The sequence below is a fragment of the Sapajus apella genome, unplaced genomic scaffold (assembly GCF_009761245.1).
Source record: "Sapajus apella isolate SASKATOON/1434 unplaced genomic scaffold, GSC_monkey_1.0 scaffold4, whole genome shotgun sequence".
Classification (NCBI taxonomy): Eukaryota; Metazoa; Chordata; class Mammalia; order Primates; family Cebidae; genus Sapajus; species Sapajus apella.
The window spans coordinates 21,356,339-21,381,830 of record NW_022436944.1 but is presented as its reverse complement, the minus strand read 5'-3'; the positions used below and the strand labels follow the sequence as shown (position 1 = coordinate 21,381,830).

General features: G+C 34.4%; 1 long non-coding RNA gene across 1 annotated transcript in view; it reads left to right on the top strand.

Moving 5' to 3' along the window:
- LOC116540580 overlaps window positions 1-22,347 on the top strand; it is a 31,912-nt gene extending 9,565 nt beyond the window's left edge. Inside the window, exons 4-5 of the long non-coding RNA XR_004264504.1 lie at window positions 340-630; window positions 21,723-22,347. This is a non-coding gene — a long non-coding RNA (uncharacterized LOC116540580). The remainder of the gene's footprint in view (window positions 1-339; window positions 631-21,722) is intronic.
- Window positions 22,348-25,492: the final 3,145 nt, after the last annotated feature.

The following is a 25,492-nucleotide window of genomic DNA, read 5'->3' as shown; positions in this document are numbered from 1 at the left end:
TGGAGATTTTGTAGCACAGCTTTATATCTTTGCAGAGGCTTTATACTCTTTAGTTTGGATACTTTCACTCTTTTGTGTGGTTCTGTAAACAGAGAGTAGATGTTAGGTCCCCAGGATTTGGAGTCAGACAAGACCAGCTGTGCCCCTTGACATGTGTGTGCCCCTGTATATGTCCTCTTCTGTAATAGTAAAATATCAGTAATGTTTACTACACTCAGTTGTTGAAGATTGAGATAACCATATGTATGGAGAGTTTAGCACAATACATAGTAAATATTAAGTCCTGGAAAAATATTGTTGATTTTTAAAATTATATATATGCTTCTTGTTTCAAGCAAGTGTGAATCCACAATCAAGGATAACTTTATGAAGAGCCCAACTACAGCTTCGTACCCAGCCAAGACTTTTGGGATTGCTATTTTGCCAGTTGTCTACATTAACTGTTGTTTATTGAACAATATGATCTGTAACACAAAGTTCATTATAAAAAAATGAAATAAATACTTGTCATAAATGTTATCTGTTGGAATACAGAAATATCTTTATTTCAATTGGTGATTTTATTTTATTGTTTTCTTTGAGATATGAGAAGGTGGAAATGAAGAGAGCACTATGGAATTAAATCAAGGTGTATGTATATATGTCTATACTTCTATACGTGTGTGTGTGTAGTTTTGGTTTCTGTAGCAGGAGGCTTTAGAAAGGTAGCGACTGCACGGTCACCCTGCCCTTCATCACTAACTCCTACGTGTCTGCTAGTCCTAAGTAAAGCGGATGTGAATGTCCATGGGTGTCTGTGTGCAAGTGAGGCACTGTGTTCTATGGTGGCTATGGTGTGAGCAACTGATGCAGAACCATGGACTCAGACTGGATGAGACCCTGAAAGCCAGGATTCACATACTGAAGCCAAGAAGAAACTGAAGCATGCACAGATCCTTCCTACAGAGCATAGGTGAATAGGAGGATTTGAATATTTGACTGCATCATGATGAGTTTTCTTCAGATATCTCTGAAAAGAACAGCTGACTTGCTTGCTTTTATTCTATCATCAGTCTTTTCAGAGTAGAAGCCAATGTTCTGACAATGACCTACGTGATCTGGTATCTCTGACCTCATCTCCCATTCCACTGTTATTCTCTTTATGCTCTTTCTGTTATGCTCTTTTGCGTCTTTCTGTTTCTTAAACTTCAAGACTACTCTCCTATCTCAGTATCTTTGCGATTATTGTATCCTCTTTCTCAAATAGTATGCAATTTTCTCATTTAAAATGCATATATTTATGAATGCATTTATTAAATTTATTTTCTGCTCCTGCCAAACAATATTATCTCCAATAGTCATGGAAAATGAAAGAGTAAAAAAAAATCTATGCACAATGGAGACAACTTCAGGATTTAAAAATACATTTAGTAAGAAATTTATTAGGCCTTCATGAAGGAGACTAAAATTTCAATAAATATTGTAAAATCTAGGAAATGTAGGCAATGATTTTAGATGAGAATACTCAAGATTTTAAAAATCAATACATAGTAATTATCATATTAGTTTAATCTGCAAAACCCGTAACTTTTAAAAAATTGACTGAAATGACCTTCAAATAAATGGGGTAAAATAAATGCCCAGGAATAGTTTAAAAAATATTGGAAGTGTAATTTTGCATATAGTTCACAGTAACAGAGCCACTAAATATTATTTTACAATGACTCAATACAAAAAATAATTTTTCAAATCATGTGCATTAGCTTTAAAAACTTTATGTGGCAGCAACTCAGTGCTCTATACTCACAAATATATAAAAATTATCAAAAGTTTTGCCAATCCATGTTGCTATGATTAGGATGTTTCCTCCTATTACCTCTATTTCACATCTAGTACATAGCTCCATATAAGAATAATGCAGATTTACAGGAAGTAAATATGTAATATTAATGGTATGGAAGAATATCACAAATAGAACAAGGTATGTTGTTTTGAAACCTCTTCCTAAATATTAATTATGGATTTGTACCACACACCTATATTCTTAATTCAAACATTTGTGTCATGAATAGCTACTTGAGTGAAAAAAAAAGTTTTGCTAATCTATATTTTACTTTTTCTGGTCTGACCCTCGTAGTATTTCTTCCTTTCATAATTATACTATGATGAATGTAAAATCTTAGAGAAATAGGACTAGTAGAAATGGGTTGGTCTACAGACCCTAAAAGATAAACAATGCAAAATTATAGAGCATTTAAAAAATAAGTCTGTTACTTCTCATGAATATATAAAATTAGTTTGTTTTCAATGTTTGTATATCTTTTTTTCTGATTAAACGTATATTTCCTTCTGAGAGTAATGATTTCTGGACTAATGCTACAAAAACAACAAAAAACAAAACAAAAGACTCCATTCATTTCCTACTCATTGAATTTAGTCAGCCGTTTTCCTGTTTTCCTTTAACTTCCCTAGCCCATTGACCTTCTTATGGTCACAGTGAAAATACTTAATATTTTTCCTAGCTGGGGATGCTGGCTTGCACTTGTAATCTTAGCATTTTGGGAGGCCAAGGAGGGCAGATCACTTGAAGGCAGGAATTTGAGACTAGTCTGGGCAACATGGTGAAAGTCCGTCTCTACTAAAAATTCAAAAAAATTAGCCAGGCATGGGGGCGTGTGTCTGCAATCCAGCTACTGGGGAGGCTGAGGCAGGATAATCCACTGAGCCTGGGAGATAGAGGTTGCAGTGAGCAAAGATCATGCCACTGCACTCCAGCCTGGGCGACAGAGGAGTAAGACTGTCTCAAAACAAAACAAACACACAATATATTTCCTGATTGTGAAAATTATTTATGAAAATTCAAACAGCACAGAAAAGAGGGAGTTGGCCTGTCAGGTGAAAACATACATGCTTAAACATTTCCTTGAATGTAGATCATTCATTGAATGTAGTTCAGTTCATTCTTAATTTCAAGATTGTATTTGTCAAATACCAAAACATACACGCCCATTCTGGCAGTATGTGAAAGTTGGACTTGACAATCTGGTCTAGTTGATTCCATTTCAATTAACCACCCTGTAGCAGCATATTGTGCCAACCTTTGGGCCCTGGGCAGACAGATGTTGCCTTTGTGGATTGAGAACATGCACAAGAAAGTGTCTGCTTCCTCTTAGGTCCCTTCTCTTTTGTCCTGGCAGTCCTTCTGTCACTTCTATTCCTTTGAAATGTCTATCTCCTATATCTTCAACTTGTTCCTTTTTTTTTTTTTTTTTTTTTTTTTCTGTTTTCATCCTCTTAGCCAAAGGCTTGTCTCTCCCATCGAAAATAATTCATCAATTGTATCTACTTCTCCATACACTCAATATTTCATCTTATTTCTTCTCTTCTTCCCTACCAAGAATATTGTTGTATTTAATCTCCTGTTCATTTCTCAGCTATTTACAATCTGGCTTGTTCTCTTATTTGTCCATGGAAATGATTCTGACATAGTTCTCCAGTGACCTTTGGATTTCCAAATTCAGTGGGAACAATTCAGAATTTATTGTACTCTCCCTGGCTCTCTGTTCCCTGACATCATACCCTTCTGGTTCTCAGACTTTTGGAAGTATTTGCCTCTTTCATGACATCTTTTCTACACAACCCTTAAATGTTCATGTTCTCCAGGATGCTTTACTTGGCAAACCTCTACTGGATAATCTCATCTTTTTAAATGTTTTCAGTGATTACCCACATATTAAAAATCCCCAAACTCTCGTTACCACATACATGTCTGTCCTCAGCTACAGACTCACAAATCCAGCTAGCTACTGGACATTTCCCTCTGCTTACCACATGACATTCTAAATTCAACAGTTTCAAAAACAAACTGATTTTATCCCAGATACATTCATGTATGTTCTTTGTCTTGATTGGCGGCTCTGTAATCCACTTAGCTAGAAGCCAGGATTTTTCCCCAAAACTTCTCTAAACTTTACTAACCACTTCTAATCAATTGTTACATATGTATTGATTTTGTCTCTCAAGTATTTCTCAAATTATTTTTCTCTTTTATCTTCTTAATACCACTAAGGTATTTAAAGTGTCTTCATCTTATAGACAGTTATGATGATATAATTAAAATACAATTCTAACTACTTTAGAACCCTAATTAAATCCTTTGGTGTCTCATTGGCACATACAGGATAAAGCCCAACCTCTTGGAATGTATATGTGGCCCCTCTGCCTGTCTTTCACCTTCTCTCTCATCACTTCCTAACACTATGTTCATCAAAACCCAGTTGCTAGCAAATGCCCCATACCCCATGCTATCTGTCATATCTCTTTCTTTGCTCATGTCATCTCCTCCTTCTGGAATCCCTTTCTACTTGTAGTCCCTATTTCTGTCCTTTACTTGTGTAACTCCTATGTAAGATTTAACTTAGGCCTTACTCCCAAAGCCTTTCTAACCGTTTCTTTTTTGCTATCTGTTATGGTTTGGCTATATCCCCACCCAAATCTCTCTTGAATTCTCAGGTGTTGTGGGAGGGACCTAGTGGGAGGTAATTGAATCATGGGGGCAAGTCTTTCCCATGCCATCTTTGTAATAGTGAGTAAGTCTTACGAGATGTAATGGCTTTATAAGGTGGAGTACCTCTGCACAAGCACGCGCTCTCTTTTTTCTGCCTGCCACCATCCACGTAAGATGTGACTTATTACTTCTTGCCTTCCACCATGATTGTGAGTTATTCCCAACCATGTGGAACTGTGAGTCCAATTAAACCTCTTTCTTTTGTAAATTCCCCAGTTTTGGGTGTGTCTTTATCAGCAGTGTGAAAATAGACTAATAAATACACTCTCTTTCCATCATCCCATTGTGTAAAATGATCTTTCTATAGGTTCACCAGTGGCTCTCTCTATCATCATTCTCACATGTATGGTACAATCAGCTTTGTGGGTATATGTATGTGTTTATCTTCCCTATAAACTATAGTAAAGACTGTGTCTGTGTTGGTACTTATAAAACCCCAGTTCTTAGCATATTGGCTAAGATTTAGTGGTTGCATTCAATATAAAACTTTTTCTTTTTTTAAATAAAGATAGGGTCTCACTGTGTTGCCCAGGCTGGTCTCGAACTCCTGGCCTCAGTGATTGTCCCACCTGAGCCTCTCAAAGTGCTGGGATTACAGGCATGAACAATCATGCCCAGCCTCAATACCTATCTTGGATGGACAAATGCATTGTATCTTTTACTAGAATTCTGGAAGAGTCACTTAGTGAGTGTTAATTAAACAAAAAGTAGTACATTGTCACAAAGGACATAATGTTTGTTCCGTTTTTTTAAATTTCACCTTGTTTTAATTATATTAAAATCTATATAAAATTTAATGAATTAAAATTTTTAAATACCTCCTGAAAACGAACAATCACTGAGCACATATTTCTTAAATTAAATCTTTCAGTGGCATTTGGTATAATTTTTTTCCCCATTATGATTGTACACATCCGAAGAAGAAGGTAAAACTAACGTTTTATTTAACTACATTTATACATTCCTACCCTTTACACTAAGGGGGTTTTCAACAAGATTATAATTGTTCTTGGATATAAGAACAAATATGATAAATGTTACTACATCTACCCCTAAATTAACCATGAGCCAGACATGTCTAATAATATTCATTAGATGCTTATTTTACATTTCAGTGTTTATTTTGTTATGCTAGGTATAAGCCAAGCCTTAATTGATTAATTCAAATGGTTCATAAATCAAGATGTAACTGAGCTTCCTATTGGTTAAAAAAAAAAAACAAAGATGTATTGTCAACTGCAATACATATACATATAAAAATAAATATAAAGCAAGAACACTTTTCAATAAAGATTTAAAGAAAGGCCTGGCATGGTGGCTCACACCTATAATCTCAGCGCTTTGGGAGTCTGAGGCAGAAGTATTACCTGAGGCCAGGAATTTGAGACTGGCCTATGCAATGTAGGGAGACCCCATCTCTAGTTTAAAAAAAAGTTAAAAATTAGACAGACAGGCTGATACATGTTGTAGTCCCAGTTACTTTAGAGGCTGAGATAGGAGGCTTGCTTTAGCCCAGGAGTTTGAGGTTTTAGTGAGCTATGAAGCCATGATTGTTACCATTGTACTCTGGCCTGGCCTGAGAGACAGACAGAGACCTTGTCTCTAAAAAAAAAAAAAAAAAAAAAAAAAATATTTAAAGAAAAAGAAAACATTTTATATGAATCCTATATTAATAAGTTCATAAAATATAATACTTTGAAATTGACTTTTATATTCCTGGCTGTTAACTCTGAATACCTCAGAATAGAAAATAAATTTACATTCACATACCAGAGGGTACTTTTCAGATCAAGAAAACTGTAATGTAATCCCGCACTTTCTTAAATCTATGATATCTTAATCTCACAACCTTTGACTGCTAATAGTCATGGCTGAGAGTTGCTATTTCAGTTTCTCTCAGTTCTGTATATTCACAAAGATTTTGAGTCTAAAGATCTTGAGACTACTAGGTTCACAGATTACTGCCATATTCTGTCTTCTTGATTTATCATTTATCCCAACTAACCATATACTTAAAAAAATGGCTTTATTGATACATAATTTATATAGTATAAAGTTCACCTTTTCACACTGTCAATTCAGTGGTTTTTGTTATGTTCACAGAATTGTGCAAGCTTTACCATTGAGCAATAATAACTGGCCCAAGACACACAATAGTCTGGCTGTCATCCCAGACTGTCTGAAATCTTACGTTCCTGGCCTGCTAATTCTTAAATTCCATCACCATCTGTTTCCGGACTTTTGATCCTTTATTTTTCATTTAACACTTGCTTTTGCCCTGGAGACTTGGCATTTGTCTCTTGTCTCTAATTCATGACAGCCTTTTAAGGACTTTGACTTAGAATTGTTCAGCAGAGCTTTCATTCTGCTCACCTCTGGAAGTTCTCCTGCCTTACTTGTTCTCTAAGAATCTACCCATGGATATTGCCACTCTAGCCAGATTATTGCTTTCCCATAAGGAAGTCATTTAAACATTTTGCTTCCAATTTTTGCTTCTTTGGACTCAGTCTTGATGAAGCTATAGACACATGGATGAACTCAGTCTCTCTCTTGAAGATGAAGGAAAAGCAGAGTTCTTGTTTAGGAGAAATTTAGGGCATATCGTCAGGAATTGGGACTTACTTCAAAGCCAAGCAAATTAAGATATAAGGTACACTATGGTGGGGTACAGATAAATTGCCTGGGACTCCTGATTCTAGATCACCCCCCAGGGCTTCACATGGTGATTCTGAGCATAGGACAAACTAAGTCATAGAATTCATATTGGAATGGAAGAATGTGTGTGAGGCTGCATTTGTAGGTGCCACTTTGATATAGATATTGTTAGCACTGAAGGAACATACAGAGATATTAGTCCTCCTGCAATATGTGGAGCAGTTCTGCACAAAAGTGTGATGATGTCTTTCATGATTTTGAATGCCTAATTGGTGGCATTAAAAAAAAGTCATCAAGTGTCATCTGATAGATTTAAGATTGTTGATTTATCCCATCAGCTCTCTGCATTTCTTTTGCCTTTGGCCTTTTCCTGTCCTAACCAGTGACTTGGGCCACAGCCTTGGCTCTGCCCACTTGAGGATGCCCTACACAGCAACTGACTCCCAGGGGAGAGATTCTTCTTTTCCCTTCCCTCAGGGTAAACTGGTGATTTGACCCAGAATGGCTATGTTTGGGTAGCATTTTCAGCACTAGGAAAGGGTTCCTGAGCCAATATGTGAGTTTCAATACAGCTAGAGGGTAAGAAAATGGACTCTGACTTCAGGCCATCTGGATTTGAACTTGAGCTTTGCAACTCACTAACCGGGAGATGACTTCTAGGAATTTGACAAACTTCCTTTTGCCTCAGTTTCTTCCACAGTAAAAAGGGGGTAATATTAGTAACTGTCCTAGAGGTTTGTTATGAAGTTAAATGTGTCAATAAAATAAAAAGTGCTTGTGAGAGGCTCTGTAAGTAATATGTTAGCTTCCTCTCCACCCTCAAGAAGATTGAATCACTGATTATTTACCTTGGAATAGGAAAGTCAAATGACAATCAATGCTGATCACTAGGTTTGTGACTGTGATAATTTCCATTCATCATCTTTATATTTCCCTCTGGTAAATAAGATTAAGAATTCCTTGAGAACATTTTGCAAAGTGAAATAAGCCAGTGACAGAAGGGCAAATATGACCTGATTCTACTTATAGACGGTATCTAAAATAGTCAAACTCATAGAAGCAGAGAATAGAATGGTTGCAAGGAACTAAATGAAGGGAGAAATAGGGAGTTGCTATTCAATGGGCATAACATTTCAATTTTGAAAGATGGATATTAGATTTGCTGTACAAAATTGTGCTTATGGTTAACAATACTGTATTATATACTCACAAATTTGTTTAGAAGGTAGATACCATGTTAACTATTCTTGCCACACTTTTTAAAAAAAAGCTTTGATTGGCCGGGTGCGGTGACTCATGCCTATAATCCCAGAACTTTGGGAGGCCAAGGCTGGCGGATCAAGAGATCAGGAGATAAAGACCATCCTGGCTAATATGGTGAAACCCTGTCTCTAATAAAAATACAAAAAATTAGCCGGGTATGGTAGCACATGCCTGTAGTCCCAGCTACTTGGGAGGCTGAGGCAGGAGAATCACTTGAACCCTGGGAGGCAGAGGTTGCAGTGAGCCGAGATCATGCCACTGCACTCCAGCCTGGGCGACAGAGCGAAACTCAGTCTCAAAAAGAAAAAAAAAAAAAAAAAAGCTATAATTTCTGCCTCAGTTATTCCACAATGACTTACTAAGATTTATCTTGCAAAGACCAGGAGCACACAGCAGCAAGCACCATATAACACAGGTAGAAACTCACAGGCAGAGGGTCAGCAGAAATGAGGGTCTTTTGTTTTTGTAATATGCTAGAGAGATGTGCTTGGACGATGGAGCTGGGTACTAGCAGAGATACTCTGCCCCTCACTGCTTTTTTTATTTTTTATTTAATGGAATAAGCATAACAATGATCTTGCTCGGGGAAATAGACACTTTCAGTTTTGGGGCCAGTTTTCTTAATGATGTACTTTAAAAAGCCAGTACTTTAGCATTGGAAGACAATGAAGAAAGTTGTCAAGCCACCCAGAGGGACAGCTTCACAGTCAAAAACTAGCACTCCTGCTTTTCTTATAAGACTGAAAGACTAAATATAAATAAATGAATATTTTAAATTATTAAACATGATATAATTTAAATGACTCTACCTATGAGTATCAAAAAGTAATTTTGAATGATTATAATGAAGAATACAATAGACAGCATATATAATACATTATATTATGGTCTTAATCCTAAATTTATAACTTTTATTTAAATATTAAAAACATCTAAAAATATTTTTAATCATGAATCATACTTTTGATTAGTAGCTCACAACTGGAAATGAGGTAAAATTGATAGCCAAGGGGCAAGACAAAAACTCCAAAAGACTGTTTTAATTAGTAAACAGTTATCCCTTGGTATCCATGGGTGATTGGTACCAGAATCCCTGCCAGTACCAAAATCTACAGATGCTCAAGACCTTTATTTAAAAAAGGCGTAGCATAATAAGTTCTCACCATCATTGACAAGTTCTTGGAAACTGCAACTTTAAGTGAAACAATGTATAACAAAATTAATTTAATCCTAGGCTAATTGATATTCTGGTCACAAAAACATCACCAAACTTCTAACTAAAGACCAAAACACTTCTAAATATTCAACAGTGAAATAAATGTGAGCTATATATACATTCTTAAATGTACATATAGCTCAAAAAAAATCAGATAAATATTTATCCAATTATTCCAGTTTAGGATCCTGGGTAGCTGAAGCCTATCCCAGCAGCTCAGGGCCAGGCTGACATCACTCCATTGCTGGGAGAAATTAGGCACACACACCCATACTCACTCAGACTGGGACCATTTAGATGTATCAGTTAAACTAGCATGCACATCTTTGGAATGTGAGAGGAAATCAGAGTACCTGGAGAAAACCCACACAGACATAGAGAGAATGTGCAAATTCAACACAGACAGTGGTCCTGGCCAATAACTGATTTTTTTTACTCTTCAATGTTATAACAAAACAATATTCATGCTTGGATGTAATCTATGCACATCCTCCTGTGTAAGTTAAATCATCTCTAGATTATTTATGATGCCTATACAATTTAAATGCCATGTAAATAGCTGTATTACTGTATCATTTAGGGAATCATGACCAAAAAAATGTCTATATGTTCAGTACAAACTCAACCATCCATTTTAAATTTTCTGATTATTTTTGATCCATGATTGGTCAAATCCACAGATGAGGAACCCATGGATATAAAGGGCCATCTGTAATTACTACTCTAAAACAAATAGCAAAATTTTAAAGCCACAAATTTTCATATATTTTTATTTTATAATACATAACATTATTTGCAAATTCATAAGAATAAAACTTGCAGGTATAGTTTATATGTGATATTGGCATGTGAATGAAAGTTTAATTTGCATGACCACATTTCAGTAATGAAACTAAAATCAACTTGTCCCAAATCCAATAGTTGATATGTGATAGAGCTAGGATTCTGACCTGAATTTGCTATATTCTAATGCCTGTGATATCCTGTACTAGAAAGAACAGGAGAGATTTAGCTCACTTCGATATTTAAAGTGACATTACCTTCTGGGCAGGGTTGGGTTTGTGGGCCTAGGAGTTGTGCAACTGCATGTGGCTTAATGTGTTACATCTTCATCTTGAATATATTAATTTTTTTAAAAGGGGCCCAGCATTTTTAGTTTGTCCTGGGCTCAGTGAATTATGTAGCCAGTCCTGTTTCTGGAAAAGATCTGGACAACTCTTTAAATAGTCTCCATGTTTGTAATCAGTGTGATAAAAACATATGTAAGCGGCCGGGCGCGGTGGCTCACGCCTGTAATCCCAGCACTTTGGGAGGCCGAGGTGGGTGGATCACAAGGTCAAGAGATGGAGACCATCCTGGTCAACACGGTGAAACCCCGTCTCTGCTAGAAATACAAAAAATTAGCTGGGCATGGTGGCGCATGCCTGTAATCCCAGCTACTCAGGAAGCTGAGGCAGGAGAATTGCCTGAACCCGGGAGGCGGAGGTTGCAGTGAGCCGAGATCACGCCATTGCACTCCAGCCTGGGTAACAAGAGCGAAACTCCATCCCAAAAAAAAAAAAAAAATATGTAAGCAACTAGCAAAATTGTTCCTGAACAACCCTGAAATGAGCATCCTCACTTGCTGAAGTGCTCTCCATCCAGGGTGATGTTTTCTGGAGTTCTCCAAAAGAAGACACCTCACTGGGTTTTTCTGAGCTGTCTAGAATGCTCTTCATTAGGCTTGAGCATGACTCATAGCAAGCCTCAGGACATGGAAAAATTCTGAATTCTAATATCTTAAAAGGATACTTTGACCCTTCTCCGAATTTATCTTCAAAATGAGAGACAAGTTACATGAAGCTTCCTAAAACTAAAACTTAATGAATCTCCAAAATGGGTGCCTAAGTGCTTCATTACCTAAAACCAATGTTTCCAATTAGCTTCTGCCTCTGAGTTTTATTTTCCCAATGCAATTTAGCTAATGTTTTAGCTAAACAGAAAGCAAGCCACTGATTAAATTAACATTTTAGTAGAAGATTAAGTAAACCACTATTAGCATAAATCCTTCTTCAATAGCATTTGACAAAACTTGCTAATTATCTAACCAACTACAAATGTTCTTGTCAGGTAGTAGAATCATGAGGTTGTTTTTGACTCTTGATTTTCTTTTTCTTTTTTTTTTTTGTAGTTAGATTTTTTTTTTTTCTGGAATATGTCACATTTTAAATAAGAGTGTCTATTGAAAGACAATGTGATTGGGGTCCTCCTCACAGAAAAAGAAGATTTTCTTTTTAGTTGAAGGCATATGATTTTCAAGAGCAATAGCACCAGTGTTGAAATCCATCAATCAAAACCCTGTGAATGCTAAAGAAAATTTAAAGAGAAAACAGTAATAGCAGTCTTCCACCAATTCTTTCAGAGAATAAATCATGATTCCCAACCTGTTTTATGAGGTCAGAACAGGGATGTGCTGTAGTCAGTTTACACAGGCTCACAAAAGTCAGTTACAAACATCTCTTCCCAATTCTGCAGTTCATATGTAATAACCACCATAGTATAACAAACAGAGCTAAGCAAATTATAATGCCAACAAATATACTTCAGTGAGAAAATATTTAAAATTTGGGGAACAGTTTGAAAAAAATGAAAAAAAGAAAAAACGGGAAATCTTAAGAAAAAATTTCATGTGTTCTCTCTGATCAAATTTACTTTGAAGATTGTGCTCAACTTAACTAATGAAGTAAATGTGTGAATGGTAACTAGTGAGACCAATATACTGATTTTTCCCCCAAATATACAGAAAAGTTGAAATACATTATAGTTAACCTCCATATACCTGTCACCTACAACAAAACATCAATAGCTTTTTAAGATTCCCACTAGTTTTTTAAAGCTGCTCCAATGTGCGGCTAAGTTTGAGAATCACTACATTAAATTATAGTGTTTCTTACATTTCAGTGACAATTTAAATTACAGATTGCTAGATCCCATTTCCAGAGTTTCTGATCCAGTAGATGTAGAGTAGGGCCCGTGAATTTGCCTTTTGTAGAAGTTCCCAGATTAAGTTAATGTTACTTAAAGCCACATTTGAGTAACACTCTGCCCTGCAAAGATAGAAGAGAGATAAAGGAAATCAAGGGGATAACTTTTAGGCAATGTCGTTTGGAAGGCTGGAAGCAACCAGTGCAACAGTGATTTGGTTGTCTTTGTGATGGGAAGAAAGAAAAACACCATTTTCTTTGTGACAAGTAAAAAAAAGTATGAGTGTAATTCAAATAAGTTTATTGGTGATATATGGATTAACAGGAAATTAAGGAAGGTCTGCACAGATGATTTTAAACATCTAAGGCTAACACTGGGGATCTAGAATGGTCACATAAATCTGATACATATATAGTCATGAAGTAATAATCTACAACATTTATTCATGTGGTGGCAAAAATACATTCCAGACCACTATATGCATAGATCACATTGATAATGTATGTAAACAGGACCTATTAGACCAGGAAGTTGTGCAGTTGTAAACACATTGATTTTGGCATACTTTTGTTCTTGCATAAAAACCAAGAAAGCAGTACTGCCTTACTAATGTTCTCAACATCTGCACAATAGCAAAGATGGCTATTTTGCTTAGAAGTAAGAAATACCTTTGGACAGTCATTCAAGAGACATATGGGTTATAAATTTATGGATGCTAAATTAAATGAACCTAATCAAAACAAGAAAAATCCTCTATTCATATATTATTTGGGATATTGAAATTTTTTAAAAATTATTGTGCAAGCTTTGCATGTGAAACAGATGTCAGCTGGTTCAATTGCACTGCCCTTTGCACTGGGAATGATGATCCTTATGAAGGCTGTGGAACAATCTGTAGAATTTATACTGCTATGAAGTGTTCCATTGAATGTTATACTGCAGTTTTAAAAAATCCATTGTCCTGTTGATAGAAAAATAAACTATTTGTAGGCTTTTGCCATTATGAATAAAATGGCTATAACCATTCTTCTACAAGTGGTTTTGTAGACATATGTTTTCATTTCTCTTGAGTGAATACTTAGGAGTTGAATTACTGTATCAAAAATTAATGTATGCTTGGTTTTATAAGAAATTGCCAGAGTTTTAATAATGTAGTTGTACCATATTATGCCCCTTTCAGCAATGTAGCAGAGTTATAACTGGTCTACATTCTCCTGAAAGCTTACTGATAGCAGTTTTTAATTTTAGTCATTCTGGTGACATATGAGTGTATCATCTGACTTTAATTTTTGTGTTGACGAAATGACACTGAGCAGTTTCTTACGTACTTATTGGCTATTTGTATCTCTTCCTTTGTCAGATATCTGTAGAAATATTTTGCTGACTTTTAATTAATTTTGTCTTTTAACTATTAGGTTACAAGAAATTCTTCATATATATCAAGGATAGCAGTCTTTTGTCAGATATGTATTTGCAAATAATTGCTAGTCTTTGCATTCATTTTTGTTTGTCTTTCAATGACAGATTTTTAATTTTTGTGAAGTCCAATTTATGATCTTTTTCTGTTATTGGTTTCTGTTAATGGTTATTGCTTTCTTAATTCTGTCTAGGAAACTTTTGCTTAGCTCTATTACAAAGGTATGTTTGTAATGTTTATGTCTGTATGTTTATTTTCCAAAAAGTTTCATAGTTTTAGCTATTATATTTTAGCCTGCACTATAGCTTGAGTTAATCTTTGTATATGGTATTACATAGTGTTTTGAAGTTAATGATTCCCATATGGCTATCCAATTCTCGAATTATTATTGAAAAAAACTTCCTATTTCCATTGGATTCCTTTGGCATCTTTTTCAAAACTTGATTTGCCATCAGTGTAGGCTTGTATTTCTGGATTCTATTCTATTGTGCTGATCTGTTTACCCATACTCATTCCAGCACCATATTCTCTTGATTACTACAGCTTTACAGTAAATACTAGGGTTAGATAACTTAAGTTTTCCAAATTTGTTCTTTTTTTTTTGTTTTCTTTCAAAATTGCTTTAGAAATTCTAAGTCCTTTGTATTTCCATATAAATTTTAGAATCAAATTTTACAAAATCACCTGCTGGGATTCTGTTTGGGATTGCACTGTATCTATAGATCAATTTGGGGTAGATTGTTGCCTTAAAAATATTAGGTTTTCAAACGGATGAACTTTACCAAATGAACTCCATGCATTCAAGTCCTTTTATTGAACGTTTTATTAATATATTGTAGTCTTCAATGTGAATGTCTTTTATATCCTTTGTGTCAAATTTATTTAAAAATATTTTATGTTTTTAATGCCCCATTATAAGTAAAATTATTTCTCTAAGTTTTAAATTTTTCACTGTCAGTATATGAAAATACAATTGAGTTTTAAATTTTAGTCTTGTAACCGGTGAAATTATTTATTATTTTTGGTATATTGTATTTTCCTTACAATTTTCTGTTAAAAATTATGTCATCTATATATAGACATGGTTTTATTCATTTCTTTTATAACATTCATCTTCTAAATACTTTAATCCCTTACTGCAATCAGCAAGGATCCTCAGTAGAAGATTCAAAATAAATGGTGGAAATGGGCATCCTTGGCCATTTTCAGATTTCAGAGGAACAGTTCTCAGTATTTCTGCATTAAGTAGGTTTTCCATATATACCCTTTGTCCGGCTGAGAAAGTTTCTTACTTTTCTTAGTTTGCTGAGAATTGTTATCAAGAATAAATTTTTTACAGGTATTTTCATAATTTTTAAATGATGCATTGTTTCTGTCTTCTATTGTGTGAATATGGTGACTTACATTGGTTGACTTGTGACTGTTAAGCCAGCCATGCATTCTTAGAATTAGTCCATTAATAGAGATATATTCTTCTTATATGTAGATAGTAAAATTGCTAGTATTGTGCTTAAGTTTTTTTTTGTTCCTTTAGTTATAAAATTTTCTTTTTTATTAATATCTTTGTTAGTTTTTGAAATTAAAGTTATACTGGAATCATGAAACCAATTATAAAATGTTTCTTCCTTCTATATTTTTGTCAAAGAGTTTTTGTAATATTGGTGTTGTTTATTTATGTATTTATTTATTTCATTTGTTAGTAAATGAACTTGGGCTGGAGGTTTCCTTATGGATAGGATTTTGATAGCAAATTGAACAGTATGTTAGACACAGGACCATTTAGGTTTTCTGTTTTATCTTGCATCAATTTTTGGCAAGATGTATATTATGCTTTCAGTAAATTTATTTATTTTATCTTATTCGTTCAATTCCTAATAACTATAATTTCTTTTTTCTCTCTTTTTCTTCTTGATAAGTCTAGTTAGCCTTATTAATTTTATTGATGTTTTTCTATAGAGGATTATATTTCATTGAGTTCTTTGCTTATATTGATTATTTATTTTCTTTCTTATCTATACACTTGGTTTATATTGATTCTTTTATAATTTATTAGATGCAACCCTAATGATTCACTTTAGAATATTGTTCTTCTTTGGTTTAATATAGAAATTTCCCTTTAAGCACTACTTCAGATACATCCACAAATTTGGATATGTTGTGTATTTTCATTATTGTTCTTTGCAAATTCTCTTTTGGGTTCCTATTTTGTTCATAGATTATTTATTAAATGTGTTGTCTAATTTCCAAATATTTTAAAATGTTTTATTATCACTAATTTATAACTTAATTCCATAGCAATTAGAGAGCTCCGTATGATTCAAAATTTTTTAAATTTATCAAAACTTGTTTTAATGCCCGGTACATGGTTTATCTTAGTGAACATACCATTTGTAATTGAAAATAACATGTATTCTATAGTTCTTGGGTATGGTGTTCTATAAATATCATTAGCTTAGGTTCATTAATAGTGTTCAGATCTTCTAAGATCTTAGAGGAAATGTTTTCAGTTTTCCCCCATTCCATATGATACTAGCTATGGGTCTGTAATACATGGCTTTTATTATGTTGAGGTATGTTGCTTCTATAACTAGTTTTTTGAGGGTTTTTATGATAAAGGTTGTTGATTTTTATGTATGTATTTATTTATTTATTTTGAGACAGAGTCTTGCTCTGTCACCAGGCTGGAGTCCTGTAACTTCCACCTCCTAGGTTCAAGTGATTCTCCTGCCTCAGCCTCCAGAGTAGCTGGGACTACAGGCACGTGCCACCACGCCCAGCTAATTTTTGTATTTTTAGTAGAGATGGGGTTTCACCATATTACCCAGGATGGTCTTGATCTCCTCACCTCATGATATGCCCGCCTCAGCCCTCCAAAGTGCTGAGATGACAGGCGTGAGCTACCATGCCAGGAAATGTTGTTGAATTTTATCAAATGCTTTTCAACATCTACTTAAATGATCATATGGTTTTTGTCCTTCATTCTGCTGATGATGTATCATGTTGATAGATTTGTTTTTGTTGAACCATCCTTGCATCACTGGGATAAATCCTACTTGGTCGTGATGCACAATCTTTCTAATGTTTTGTTCAATTTAGTTTGCTAGTATTTTGTTTAGAACTTTTGCATTAATATTCATCAGATATATTAACCTGTAGTTTTCTTTTTTTGATATGGTTTTGCCTGGTTTTAATATTAGGGTAACAATGGCCTTGTAAATGAGTTTTGAAGTATTTCCTCATCCTCTATTTTTTTAAAAAATAGTTCGGGTAGGATTGGTATTAGTTCTTTAAATGTTTGGTAGAATTCAGCAGTGAAACAGTTGGGTCTCAGGCTTTTCTCTACTGAGAGACTTTTTATTATGGCTTTAATCTCATTAATTATTATTGGTTTGTTTAGGTTTTGGATTTCTTCATGGTTCAATCTTGATATGTTGTATGTGTCTAGGAATGTATCCATATCTCGTATATTTTCCAATTTATTGGCATATAGTTGCTCATAATGGCCACCAATTATCCTTTGATTTTCTGCAATATGAAATGTAATGTCTCCCTTTTCATCTCTGATTTTATTTATTTTTGTCTTCTCCCTTATTTTCTTCATTAATCTTATAAAAGTTATGTCAATTTTGTTATTTTAAAAAAAAACTTTTTTTGTTTTACTGATCTTTTGTATTGTTTTATTCAATTCAAATTCATTTATTTCTGCTCTAATCTTTATTATTTCTTTTCTTCTATTAATTTTATGATCACTTTGTTCTGCTTTTCTAGTTCTTTAACATGCATCTTTAGGTTATTTATTTGAAGTTTTTCTTCTTTTTTATGTAGGCATTTATATCAATAAATGTCCCTCTTAGTACTAATTTTGCTGTATCCCATAGGTTTTGGTATATTATGTTTCCATTATCATTTGTTTGAAGAAATTTTCTTTTTAATTTATTCTTTGACCCACTGGTCATTCAGGAGCCTATTTAATCTCCTTGTACTTGTATAGTTTTCAATAATCTTCATTTTTTATTTCTAATTTTATTGCATTGTGGTCAGAGAAGGTGCTTGATATTATTTTAATTTTTTAAATGTTTTAAGACTTATTTTGCGACATAACATGTGGTCTATATAATCCATGTGTATTCTTCAGCCTTTGGAAGAAAGATTCTGTAAATATTCATTAAGTCCATTTGTTCTGTAGTACTGCTTACATAATTTTTAGTGTTTTTTTTTTCTGGATTATAGTATAAATCCTTAACTTTTTACAGCATATTAGAGTTAGTATTATACCACTTATTATAAAAGTAGAAACACTGAAACATATGGGTTCATTTACTATATGCACAATCATTGTATTACAGTTTTTATGTATAGCATAACTTTGTTATAAACCCTGTTGTTCATAATTGTGTAATAATTTTTGCTTTAAAAATTAAAAGGAATTAAAATTTTTAAAAAGTATATATTTCTTTATGGGCATACAAGTTTGCAGTTGGTCTAATTTTTCTTCAGCCTGAAAAATTTTCTTTAGCATTTCTTGTAGTCCAGGTGTGGTGGTGACAAATTCTTCATTTTAATTTACTTCTAATTAACTTCATATTACCTTCAATGTTCAGGTATATTTTCACTTGATAAAGAATTCTAGATGCACAGCTGTTCTTTATTTCACTATTGAATTTTGACCATTATTTCTGTATTCTAGGTACTTGTCCTTTTTTTGGACACAGAATTGGCAATTATTTTCTCTCAACCTGTAGCTTATCTTTTCATTCACAGCAGAGGACCTTTTGCAAACTAAAATAAAAGTTTTAAATTTTGTTGAGGTCAAATTTATTATTTTTTCCTTTTATATATTGTGATTTTTGTTCTCAAGTCTACAAAGTCTTTGCTTAATCCTAGATCATGAAGATTTTATCCTATTTTTTCTAAAATTATTATAATTTTTTGTTTTACATTTAAATATCTGATACATTTGCATATAACTTTTTGTATAAAGTGTGAGGTTTAGGCCATGTATAATTTTGCCTTGGATGTCCAATTACTTCCACACCATTTGTTGAAAGTCAATTTTTCCTTCATTGAATTGCTTTTGTGTTTTTGTCAAAAATCAGTTGAACAAGTTTGTGTGGGTCTGTTTTTGGACTCCTTCCCATTGACCTCTATGTCTATGCCTCTATCAATATGATACAGTACTCATTGTTGTAACTTTTAGATGTTACTGTTGCGTATACTGAGATCTCTCTTATTATTATTTTTTTTTTATTTTTAAGCTATTCTAGGGTCTGTGCCTTTACATGTAAATTTTATGATAAGCTCTAGGTCTACAAAAACAATTTTGAGGATTTTTACAGAAATTATATTAAACTTAAAAATCAATTTGGGAAGAATTAACACCTTTACTATGTTGAATCTTCCAATACATGTAAACAATGTATTTCCCCATTTATTTCTATCTTCATTTCTTTAGCCAGAATTTTGTAATTTTCAGCATACAGATTCTGTATGTTTAAGTGAATAAAATGAGAGAAACTATTCTACCTAAACTTAAGTCTTTTAGTGAATACATAAGTATTTAATTTTCTTTGGAGTGATTATAAATATTATGGCACTTTAAAATTTGTTTTCTACATGCTCATTGTTAGTATACAAAAATGCTATGGATTTTTGTATATGTGTCGTGGCTTGATATGTGTCGTGGCTCGGCTAGCTTCATTTATTAATTTTAGAAGTTTTGTTTATTTGGTATGCAGATTTCTTGGGATTTCCCATGTAGACTCATGTCAGTGTTTTGACTCTGTGGTCTTATACATTTTGCTAGATTTGGAAAGTTTTAAACATCATTTTTTTGAATGCTCTTTCATCCTACCTCTCTTTCTCCTCTCTAAAGACACAAATGTTAGATGGTTTATTATTCTATAGGTCCTTGAGACTCTATTTTTTTTTTCAGTTTATTTTCCCTATGTTATTCAGATTGGAATAACTGATTCCAATCTGTAAATCGGTATTCTGATTGAACTTTTAACAATTCTATCCTCTGCCATGCCATCTGAGCCAGTCTAGCAAGCTTTAAAAGTTTATCTGACATTATTTTCCAGATCTATTATTTCAATTTGTTTCCTTTGATTAATTTCTATTTCTGTATGGAGTTTTGCTATTTTTCATCTGTTTAAAGAGAATTTCTAACTGCTTGTTGAATAATTTTTCTCTTAGTTGCTTTAAAATCACTTAGCACTTAATTAAAAGCATCACATGGATATTAAACCTCCTACATATTTGTATTTACATAATTTTATTTTGTAAGTCTTACCCTTGTAACTATATAGTAAATTATATATTATTAATTTTACACATCTTTTAAATAATTACTTTATATATATACATGCATACACAGAATAAATTTACTGTTTAAATTTCCAAAATTATTTCCCCAACAAACAGTAGATTGCTTTCACTAAGACAATGGTTTTCAAGAGTGGTCCCCAGACCAGCAGCATTAACATTATATTTGAAATAGTTAGAAATGCAATATTTCAGGCTTTACTCTAAGCATATTGAATGAGAAACTCTGAGTATGGACCCAGAAATTTGTAGTTGAACAACGCTCCACGTGATTCTGATACACAATTAGGTTTGACAATCACTGCTATGGGAGATCCTTAGCTTAAGGGTTAGTTGTAATGAATATGTTTGTTCTATTTCTGTTAACTCAAAAGTGAAATAGAAATTACATTTTAGGTATTTTTTTTAAAAGGCAATGCAATTGAATAGCTTCTAAGAAACGGAATCATACAGGTCTGACATAAATCTCAAATATCAAGTTAACCATAGACTTTCATTTTGCATTTCTAAGTATTTCTAAATATTTCACTTTAAAAGGAAAAAGTAATATAATAATAACAAATACCTTTGCTTTCTCTCTATATGCCAGGTATGATTCTAAGCACCTTACGTATAACAAACATTTAATTTTCACAATTATATAGGTAAGCAGTTTTTCCATTTTACAGATGGAAAAACTGGGGCATAGGGAGGTTAAACTACTTGCCCAAAACATAGACCTGGTAAGATAAAGCTGAGGTACAGAGCTAAGAAGTGGCAGACCTGGAGTGTAACTCTAATTGAGTGTTTCCATAATCCCCACTTTAATCATGATGAAATACTTCTGCTTATAATAAATTGTTTTAAGTTCTTAATTTTTATTAATAAGATGTTTGCTTCCAAAAAGTAGTGCATAGGGATGAAAAGACTATTTGTATGAGTTGCCTGAGTTAACTGGTTCAGTTCACTAATTAATATGAGTCCTAAAACAAAGCTCTCAAAGATATACAAGCACACAGATGAGAGAATTCTCCTTTATTCTTATACTAGCATGGGGGATACTTAATTCCCATTTGGCTCCTTCCCACATGAGGAGTTTCTCTTTGGGAACTTCACATTATTCTCTCAAGAAGGCCAAGTATGATATTGTATACATAATAGTAAATTTAAAAACAAGCAGGAAATCAGCCAGAGCTGTTGAAGACATGAGATCTTTGGGGTATATAGTTACTACTGAGCCTCATATTGGAAACTGACCCAATGAACACAATTTATCCAAATCAGTATCAAGTTTTTGTTTTCTTTTTAATGACATGCACTAACTGAGACCCTCTGTTCTCCTTCCACCTAATCAACAGGTGACTGAAGCTCCTGGTAAACAGAAAGGACAAGAAAAGCAATCTAATTAAAGGCTGCTATGGCTACTCTAATCACAGTTACCAGGAAATAGACTTTCATCTTTTCCCAGGTCTCCATTTTCCCACTTGGTGGAACAGGCTGAAATGAACATGTATGATGTGATTTATTAACTACATTGGTTTCGACTTGAGTCAGCAGGAGGAGAAACAAGAAGCTCACAAATTCTTTTGAGTGTGCAGGTCAAAGAATTTTGCATACCACAAATTCCTTCTTTACTGTTTCTTCCTTAATCCATGGAACAAACTCCTCCCAAAAAGAGACAGTTCACATTCGGCTATACCTCTAAATACTCTTTGCCGTCGTTCTTAAAGATTTTCCATAATACCAGCAGGGTGTGGTTGATGCCTCAATTGCAGGCTCTGTAGGAGCAGGGCTTGTACAGATTTAGCAGTAACTGAGACCTTACTCCAGATCGGCCATACTCCCACTACATTCTTAACCTTGAACTGACATGAAATCTGGGACATACCATTCTTGGGCTCTGCCCCTGTCTCAGGCCATTTGTGCTGCTATAATCAAATAACTGAGACAAGGCAATTTATAATAAACAGAAATTTGTTTCTTCTATTTCTGAAGGCTGGGAGTTTAAGGTCAAGGTACCAGCAGAGTTGATGCCTAGTAAGGGCCCAGTCTCTGCTTCAAAGATGAAGCCTTGTTGCTACCTTCTCTGGAATGCTTTATCTTCACACGGTAGAAGGTAAAAGGGCAAAAAAAGGGACTAAACTCTCTCCACCAAGTCCTTTAAGAATGGCATTAACCCATTCATAAGGGTGAAGCCTTCATGACCTAAACACATTCTACATTCTTGTGGATAATTCATTTAATATTTTTTTACTCCTGGGGAAAATGAATAACTCTTCTACAATACAGATCTCACCCCCATACCAATACTGTTTGTAAAATATTAATGTTTTAGACTTTGTTTATATTAGATACAACTTTAAAATGAAACATATTCCATGAATCGGATATTTGTTAGGCCTACAGAAATTAAAGATAATTCATCAATTCCTCCAAATTTTTTCCCAACATTTTTCGACTAAAAGCTCAAATATTCAAAGATATAGAAATATGCCTCAGGAGAGGCAGAAGAAGATGGATGGCACTTCTGGATCCAACCACAGCCCCGGGGACCTCACAGCCCTTAAAAGAAGAACAGAGGCCTGAGTGACTTTTCCACCTGTGGATTGTAGAACCCCAGTTAGACAGTAGCTTAGCAGACCTTGGTGAGACCTAGCACTGTGCTGGCATCAAGTCTGACCCAGTACAGTCATAGTAGTGAAAGTTTTTTTGAAGTGATAATAACAGAGAGCTCCCCAAACCTAGAGAAAGATATCAATATCCAAGTACAAGGCTATAGAACACCAAGCAGAATAAAACCAAGGAAGACTATCTTAAGACATTTAATAATCAAACTCCCAAAGGTAAAGTATAAAGAAAGGGTTCTAAAAGCAGCAAGATCGAAGAAAAAAATATCATACAATGGTGCTTTAATGTCTGATAGCAGACTTTTCAGTGGAAACCTTACAGTCCAGGAGAGAGTGGCATGACATATTTAAAGCACCAAAGTAAAATAACTTTTACCCTAGCATAGTTTTTCCAGTGAAAATATACTTCAAACATTAAGGAGAAATAAAGACTTTCGGCTGGGCATGGTGCCTCACGCCTGTAATCCAAGCACTTTGGAGGCCAAGGCGGGCGGATCACCTCAGGTTGGGAGTTCAAGACCAGCCTGACCAACATAGTGAAACCCCGTCTTAAAAAAAAAAAAAAAGAAATAAAGACATTCCCAGACAAACAAAAGCTAAGGGATTTCATCAATGCCAGACCTGTCCTACAGGAAATGCTAAAGGGAATACTTGAACCAGAAAGAAAATAATACTAATGAGTAATAAATAATCACCTGAAGTTACAAAACTCATTAGTAATAGTAAGTACACAGAAAAATACAGAATATTATAACACTGTAACTATGATGTATAAACTAGTCTTATCCTAAATGATCTCGACAATGAAAACTCTGAAACCCTGATGAAAAAACTGAAGAGGAACACCAAAAAATGAGAAAATATTTTATGTTGATGAATTAGAAAAATGAATATTGTTAACGTTAAATGTACCCCAATCAATCCACAGATTCAATACAATCCCTATCAAAATATCAATGACATTCTTAATAGAAATAGAAATAGAAAAAAATTTCTGAAATTTACAGAAAACACAAAAGATCCAGAATAGCCAAAGCTACCTTGAGCAAAAAGAAAAAGAAATCGGAGGAATTACACCACCTGACTTCAAATTATACTACAGAGCTATAGTAACCAAAATAGCATGGTAGTGGTAATAAAAACAGATATATAGATTGTGGAACAGAATAAAGAACCCAGAAATAAATCCTCACACAGAATAAAGAACCCAGAAATAAATCCTCACACATAATTTTTGACAAAGATGCCAAGAATATACACTGGGGAAAAGATAGTCTCTTCAATAAATGGTACTGGGAAAACTTAATATTCATATGCAGAAAAATAAAACTGGACCCATGTCTCTCACCATATGCAAAAGTAAAGTCAAAATGGAGTAAAGACTTCAATCTAACACCTGAAGCTATGAAATTGCTGCAAGAAAACATTGGGGAAAAACTCCAGGACATTTGTATCAGTCTGTTCTCATGCTGCTATAAAGAACTGCCTGAGATTGGGTAATTTATAAAGGAAACAGGTTTAATTGACTCACAGTTCTGCATGGGTGGGGATGCCTCAGGAAACTTACAATAATGGCAGAAGGGAAAGCAAACACATACTTTTTCACATTATGACAGGAAGGAGAAGTGCCGAGCAAAGGTAAGGGAAAGCCACTTATAATGCCATCAGATCTTGTGAGAACTCAGTCACTATCACGAGAACAGCATGAGGGTAACAACCTCCATAATTACATTACCTCCCACCAGATCGCTCCCATGACATGTGGGTTTTATGGGAACTATAATTCAAGATGAGATATGAGCACGGGACACAGCCAAACTATATCATTCAGCCCCTAGACCCTCCCAAACCTCATGTCTTCACATTTCAAAACACAACCATGCCTTTCCAACAGTCCCCCAAAGTCTTAACTCATTTAGCATTAATGCAAAAGTCCAAGTCCAAAGTCTCATCTGAGACAAAGTAAGTCTCTTCAGCCTATGAGCTTGTAAAATCAAGAGCAAGTTAATGACTTCCTAGATACAATGAGGTTACTAGCATTGGGTAAATACATCTGTTTCAATGAAAGAGACTGGTAAAAACAGAAAGGCTACAGATTCCATGCAAGCCTGAAATCAATTAGGGGCAGTCATTAAACCTGAATGTTTCAAAATGATCTCTTTTGACTTCATATCTCACATCCAGGTCACACTGGTGCAAGAAGTGGGCTTTCATGGCCTTGGGCAGCTCCACCTCTATTGCTGTGCAGGGTACAGCCTCCCTCCCAGTTGCTTTCACAGGCTGGCATTGACTATCTGTAGCTTTTCGAGGTGCATGGTGCAGGCTGTTAAGTGGATCTACCATTCTGGCGTCTGGAGGACAGTGGCCCTCTTCTCATAACTCCAGTAGGCAGTGCCCCAGTGGGAACTCTGTGTGGGGACTCTGACCCCACATTTCCCTTCCACACTGTCCTAGCAGAGGTTCTCCATGAGGGTTCTGCCCCTGTAGCAAACTTCTGCCTG